Here is a 7,907-nt window from a genome sequence, read left to right as displayed (position 1 = left end):
ACCGGGCAGCGAGACCCCCGTCCTTTCTGTTTGTAACGGGTCCGATTCAAGGCATTCAACACACTCTTTGTGTGTAAAGAAACAAGATTAACGACAAGACGACCAAGTTTACATATTAGTCAATAGCTTGCAGTTACGTAGAAACAATTTATGGACAATGTATGATATAACTTTAAATTAATAAGGCAGTTGCATATAACAAACACATTTGCTTACTCAAGTGATCTTGGTTGTGTCCTCGATTTACAGTTCCAACCCTACTACTTTATCCTTTATCCTTTAGTCTTAGAACCCTTTCATGAATGCGAAGAGGAAGTAGGAAGACCGGGATCCAACCTTACCTCAGGTCGAGCAACTTGTTGCAAGTAAGCAAGTAAACTTGTATAAAGTTGAAACAAGTAGACAGACGTGTCTTATGTGACATGCCACATTCTTTGTGGTGTCTTACATATATATTATATCATATAAATTACGATTAGTTTCTCGCTATAGCTTTATATATTTCAACTGAACACATATATTACAGTGAATTAGTAACTATTGTTTGCGGAATAGTGTATTCAACCTCTTTGCATAAATAAATAAGAACTGACCAGATGTTAGAGCCTCACCATCCAATGTGGCGGACGCATATGCGAAGTCTTCTACTCTTCTTCCCATGTTGTCTCTACTGTGGAGCAACGACCATTCTCTGCCAATTAATGAGACTGAAATTTGAGTATAAATATCTAGACACACTTGATGACGTTTCATCCGATTTAGTAGCTTCTTAACTTGTTCCCAAAGCCCAAAAGTATAAAAAAAGAACTTGAATAATTGTAATGTATAAAACAATATCATGAGGAATGCCTTCATCAATCATTTCAGTGAAAAATTTGTGGGTCTCTTCTACCATTTTATCTTTACATGAAATGTCAATTATGGTGTTATAAGACAGAATGTTAGGTTCACGATTTTCTCTTTTCGTGCTTCCCAGTAAATTGACTGTTGTTTGGGTATTTCCCGACTTGCATAGCCCGTCAATAAAAGGCAGAAAATCTTAAATTTCATTAATTTTAAATTTATCGATAAACAAAAGATATGTTGATACGACCATTTATTCCTACTGGCCCCTCTTAATCACCATCGAGAATAAATATGTTGCTCCGAATAACATGAGTCCTCCAAGGTACTAAAATATAGACATTAGTTAATTTCATTACAATCTCAAACATCTTTAATAACATTTTCTTTATATATTTAAAAGTACATTTTTCCATTGCACAAAACACCAAAACTTTGTTCATCACAAATTAAAAAGAGCAGAATACTTGAAAAATTTATAAAAATACATAGTTAGATGCCATGTTTATAAAACGACATCTAAGTGTGCCTCATCACAATTAAAATGTTTATGAACTTTCAACAGCTGATTTTTTTTTCAAAATAAATTCACAAACAGGGGAGAATAAAAACTCACTTTTAGCATTTAATTGAAACAACAATTGAGTTAGTTTTGTAAGCATTGAGTGTAGGACAATAGAGACATAGTTTCAAATTTGGGATAAATAGTTTGAATGAAAAGTGGACTGGCTCATGATTTTTTTTTACATATAAGCAGACATGTGAATCCAAGAATAACAAACAATCAACATAATCAACGCAAAAAAAATTGATAATTACTCCGAAGTTAACCACAATAACACAGACTAAACCTACCCGAAAACAATAAGAACGATAGGAACCTTAATAGTAACAAAATTGATTGAGAAATACAATTTTCAAATTTGGTTCGGATGGTGATAAGTGAGGCAGTGAGTCGGATGACTATAACTCTAGAGAGATAACAGGGTAAATTTCATCTCAGTGTTTGCCCTAATTCAAATTCTCTTCAGATTTTAACTAACATAACGATCATATTCTATAAACCCAAAAATTAGAGCAGGAAAGATTTATAAATATGAACTCTCATCTTTATGCACAAACAAAATTCGAAAAAAAAAATTGAAGACGAAGAGGAGAAAAGAAATACCTTAAATGCTTGATTCTGCTAAAGACCTTCTAATATTCTTCAACATAAATGAAAGCATACAATAGAGATAAAGGTCAGGCATGGAAGCCACGTGTAAAGAAGGGTGACTACACAGACACGCGGAAACAAAATAGATCCTAGAGATGAAACAGAAATGTTGAAATCAAGCTTTTTCTAATATAGTAGTAGTAATAAAGTAAAATGTACGTATAAAGCATGTCGATACATACTAATGGTTGACTCGTGTACCACACCTACTACATTGATTATTTATGTGTTAGTTTCATGAGTAAATTGAATTTACGTTTCATAATGTGACTGTTTTATGTTGGTCTTTGAGTAGTCGTATTGGTGTAATTAAAGGTTGGGATGGCTTTTGTGTGGGCCGATTACTGCATTTGAGATGCCATAAGCGATATTTCAGGAATCCTTGGGGTGGTCTGAGTCACCCAAACTAGTATTAAACCATGTGTAGGTTAAGTTAAAGGAGAAATAAGTAAGAGTTTTGTTGGTCAATTATTGTTAGCTGGCGGATATGAGATTAGGAATGTAGTTAACAGAGGAATTTTGTTGTTGGTAGAATGAGTGGTGGAGAAGCTTCTATGGAATTTTTTACCAAACTAAGCCATTATTTAAAGTAATTCATCAAAATAATATGTTTTTTTAAAATTTTACAAAACTAATATAAATGTATTCCACAGTAACGTTTTAGGATATATTTTATTTTTTTAAAATCTGACGGCGTTAGGTTGAGAAACGTTACTCACAGTAACGTTTTACACTAAAAACGTTACTCATAAATACATTTTCTAGTACATGACTTTGAGTCACGTTTTATTCCTAAAACGTTGCTCACAATACTATCTCGTCCTTTTGTAATTATGTTGTGATTCCTTCAAATCGAAGTCATTGCATTTTATATGAATATTTATTTTGGTTATATGAAAGGAATTCATTGCGATTATTGATTCTTATGTCTTAAAATTACTTTGGGATTAAGTGGCCATACTTATTCTTCCGTTAGCATGTAGTCATGTGTTTAGCTATGTCCTGCATATTGCATGACTTAATAGTTATTACTGTGTCCTGACTGATCTTGATTAAGTCAAAAGAGGTAGAAATGATGCTAGCTAGCTGTGTCCTTTTCTATTCAAAGGAAAATGAAGAAGCAGTTTTCAGAGAGTTTGCACTAACAAAGCAACTAAAATTGAAATTGGAAATGTTCTAAAAGAGGTAAATAAAAAGGCAGTTCAAGCAAGCACTTTCCATAAATGCTATCAAACAAACGTCACCGAAGTGAAGCAAGCAAATGGTAGCACAATTAAACTCAATTAAAATCCTTAGTAGAAACTTGCAATTTTAGGAGTAAATAGGCGGTCCACTAAAAACAAAAGAAAGGAAAGAAATTAAATGCTTTATAAAAACATTAGAAAAAACAACAGGTTAGTCTTCTGATGAACTTAAGGTAGAATAGCAATGGTAGCACATTTAAGGTTTATAATAAAAACGGTATTCACGGTCTCATAATTAAAAATTACGTTTTACAGTAAAACATTACTATATAGTTATATTTGTGCGATTGGATTCTTAAAAAACGTTATTGTGAGTAACGTTTTAAGAGTAAAACCCGACTCAAAGTCATATATTAGAAAACTTATTTATGAGTAACGTTTTTAGTGTAAAACGTTACTTTGAGTAATATTTCTAAACCTAACGTCATTAGATTTTTAAATAATAAAATATATCCTAAAACGTTACTATGGATTACGTTTATACTAATTTTATAAAATTTTAGAAAAAAACATATTATTTTGATATATTACTTTAAATAATGGCTTAATTTAATAAAAAATTCAGCTTCTATGTGATAGAAGGATTAGGTTATGATATGATAAGAGAATGGAATGTCCGAGATTGTGGATGTGGCACCAGAGGGAGGTGAGGTGACTTGAGACTGAATGAGTCAATCCAAAGATGGTGGTATCCGGTAGTAAGGGTGGTGGTTGTATTATAATATATCTTCAAGTTTCATATTTCTTTTATTATTTGAATGATATTATGTGGTGATTCGGAATTGATTGATGATGCTTACTAGTACATGTTGTTTATATTGATACTACTCTTGTTATGCTACTTGACATAATTAGGTTGCAGGATCACTGACGTTTCTTAGTTGAAGACAAAAATGATTTCCGACAGCTTCTACCTCTCCTCTCTAGGGTCGGAGTTATATTTTATTATTTTTGAATTTCGTAGTCTTCCAGAGCTCTTGTACTTGTTTAGACTAATTCTATGGGAGGATTCAAAATATTTTTACAAAGGTACTTTATTTTAACTAACTTTGAGCATTTCGATAATTAATTTAAGTGTTTAACTTAAATTCTATACAGTTTCACATTTTATGTTTGACTTTTCAAATAAGAATTCTCCTATCTAGATGTTGAAGCAGGTGTCCTCACTGACCCGATTAGTTGGGTTGTAATAACTCCCACTAAGTATAAAAATTTAATCACTCATGGAATGTTCTATAAATTGTTCAATATACATATGAAATTAATTCTACATGATACAAATATATATGAAAAGGTTAGAAACTTTTTTTTTGAAAAAACTACATTTACAACTCTTTCAATTATTTAGTGGCTCAAAAAAAAACAATCGTTATGGAAAGGTAGAATGAGTTCCACTAAAGTGCTTTCAAGCCGCAAAATTAGATAAATAATGTTCTAAGAATGTAATGCATATAATTCTGTAATTTAGGATTCAAATATGCATTTGTAAGAGATATATTGAAGAGAATCTCAATAGCTAATCCAAATATAAGATGTTAAACAAATTAAAAAATTGCTGCATCATTTTAGAGTTTTATAATGTATGATTTAGTGTTGAGAGAATTTTAAAGAGGTTCAAACATATGTCATTGTGTTAGAATACCTTGTTTTCTATTACAATATTTATTTTACTTGTAGTAAGTTATGATTAAATTATACGAGCTTATAAATGTTTTATCCATATTAATTATCTTAAAATTTTAAATTTAAGTGTTAATTTTTTGTTACATTAATATGAATTAGATAATATATATTTTCGCATTGCTATAACTTACAGTGAAAGGTCTTTTACTAAGCATGACTATAAACAATATATATATATATATGTGTGTGAACGAGAGCAAATTTTGAAAATATACAAATACAACCAAACAAAATTACCTAGCAAATTTTGAAAATATACATATACAACCAAACAAAAAATTACCTTATAAATTAAGATCACTTCACATATGAACTTACTAAGAGATTCCATTAAAGAATGACCCAAATTTTTTTTTTAAAAAAAAAATCAAGAATATAGTTCTAATTTGGAAAAGTATAGAATGTGTAGTTATGATATTTACAAAGAAAAAGAAAAGAAAACCCAATTAATATTATGAGATTGGTCAAATCCTCTTGGATAAACAAAAACAGAAAGGAAATTTAATTAATATTACATGATCTGGTCAAATCCTTTTGGAAAAGGAAGTAATATAAAATGTTTTTTACTTTTTTTATTATTTGAGACCATTTCCACAAAATAATGTGGTAATTGTATCACTATAAATATACCCTTGATATTGAGATCAAATATCACAGTATCTTATTTTCTCAAAGTATAAATTCAGTTATGCTAGAATTAAATCTTCAACCAAGAATGAAGTTTCTAACCATGCCATGAGAAGAGCTTCAAGAATTGTTTAGAAGTTTCAAATGAAAAATTCCTCCTTCAATTACAAAAATTCAGGAAAAAATTGAATACAAACTAAAAGAGTGACGCTCAATTAAAAGAAGTGTGATGTTGCATTCTTTGATAGCACCCTTGGAGGTGTCTTGACCTCTTGCGGCTAGAAAAAATCTTCCTCCTGATTTTGATGTTGGGTCATCAAATTTCGTTAAATTTGTTTTATCTATTATTTCAATTTTATTTTAATATGCTTATTGTGAAATGAAAAGATTTGAAAAATTTAACGGGATCCATATGATTCAACATTAGCAGTAGGGAAAAGATTTTCCCTGACAAGACACCTCCAAGAAAGCTATTAGAGAATGCAACACCACACTCCTTTTTGATTGAGTGTCACTCTTTAAGCTTCCCTTCATTTTGGCTTTCAAGATTTTTTTGAAGTTGGAAACAGGCTAATTACTTCATATAGTTGGAGGATATAAATTATATTTGCATATCTATCATTATATATATATTTTTTTTGTTTATGAAATAAGTATTCAAGAATGTTCTACAAAATGAATAGTGTCAGTGACTCAGGCCTAATTTCAAGTACAAGTCCCAAATCTTAACTTCAAGATCACGGTACCCATCATAAAATGGTGATGTAATAATTGATGATCCAAAACGAAGGTTTAAAGGAAGACTCTATACAACATATAGGATTTTGTATTTTCCTTTCGCTTTTCTCTTATTAACAAATAGCCAAAAATCAGAATATCTATAGGACCTCACTTGACTCTCCAATTTATCATTCTATCCACTTGAACTATACATGACCTAATTCATTTATACTCGGGATATGTTGGTTACCCAAAGTTATGACTCGGTGAAACCTCTTAACTTTTATTTATTTTCCAATTTGAATATATGATACAATCATAAAACTAGTCACTCGTTTACTTCTTTGCTAGAAAAAAAATCTTCATGATTTCAAGAAAAGAAGGATATAAAGTGAACATCAAACTGTTTACCCAACTCAAGGTTTTACACTCAGGCCTATTTTGTAACACCTCAAAAATTTCTAAGTTAAGACTTGAATCATTCTATAACATTTTGCAACTCTACTCTTAAAATTTGAATCTTTCGTGTAACACCTCGGACTTCGAGAAAGGCTAAAACGGGCTAACGGGTAAGTCCACGAACTCAAAATGGAGCATGGACCCTTCACAGAATTCAAAACAGTTTGTTTAGGGATCCATAACCTGCTTAGAGGAGGTAGAGCCGTCAATATGGGCTAGGCCTATTGGGCCGGCCTGGCCTAGCCTGGGATTTAATACGGTTGGATTATGATTTTTGGAGCTCATTTGAGAAAAGAGCTTTTTAGCCCGGCCTGAATAAGCATGTTGATTTGTGGGGCTTGAGAAATATTGGTAGGGCCGGCCCGTGGGCCAATAAAAATTAATCAAAAATATTATATAATATTAAAATTTAAAATTAAAGAGAGTACAAACTCAAAACAATTAGGTTAATATTTCTATTTAGATATTTATACTTTTACTTGAAAAAGAACTTAATAAATATTACAAAGATACTTTTATTTGTGGATTTGATTAAAAAATAGTAACATTAACATCATGTAATATTGTTTTGTCGATATTCGTGATAATATTTTTAAATTATAATTTATAATTTATAATTTATAATTTAATTTAATAATTCTAAATATAATATATTTTTTAGATAAAGTGGGCTGTCCCGGCAAGCCTGTAGCCCACGTACTTGTGGGTTGGCCGGCAATTTTCTGGTCCACACCAAAAATGGGCTAGCCCAGCCTGGCCCGTAAAATGTAGAAGCTTGTATGGGTTAGCCTGGATAGGGTGGGCTAGCCCATATTGACAGCTCTAAGGGAGGTAACCCAACCATTTAGGGATGCCAGGATTTGAGTCACCTGGATGCGACCCTAGATGACCCTTAGTGACTTGTACGACCCATTTAGGGTTATAGGTCATACATCAACTTTTAAGTTAAGGTCAATTGTTTAAATGTGAGAATGATTTTGGATATGAATTAAGGTCATTAGAACCCCATAGCACAAAGTTGAGTTGAAAGATTTCTTACCAATTGAGTTTCAATATGAGATTTTACTTAGATCAACTTCAAATGACATATCTCTCGGCACATGATGAATTCGGTG

At 31.3% G+C, this 7,907-nt stretch overlaps 1 pseudogene; it reads right to left on the bottom strand.

Moving 5' to 3' along the window:
• Positions 1-85: 85 nt before the first annotated feature.
• LOC114074020 lies at positions 86-2,165 on the bottom strand (annotated as a pseudogene).
• Between the last annotated feature and the right edge of the window lie 5,742 nt (positions 2,166-7,907).

The sequence above is a fragment of the Solanum pennellii genome, chromosome 9 (genome assembly GCF_001406875.1).
Source record: "Solanum pennellii chromosome 9, SPENNV200".
Classification (NCBI taxonomy): Eukaryota; Viridiplantae; Streptophyta; class Magnoliopsida; order Solanales; family Solanaceae; genus Solanum; species Solanum pennellii.
Note: the sequence above shows the minus strand (reverse complement) of the source record. Positions and strands in the feature narration are given on the sequence as shown.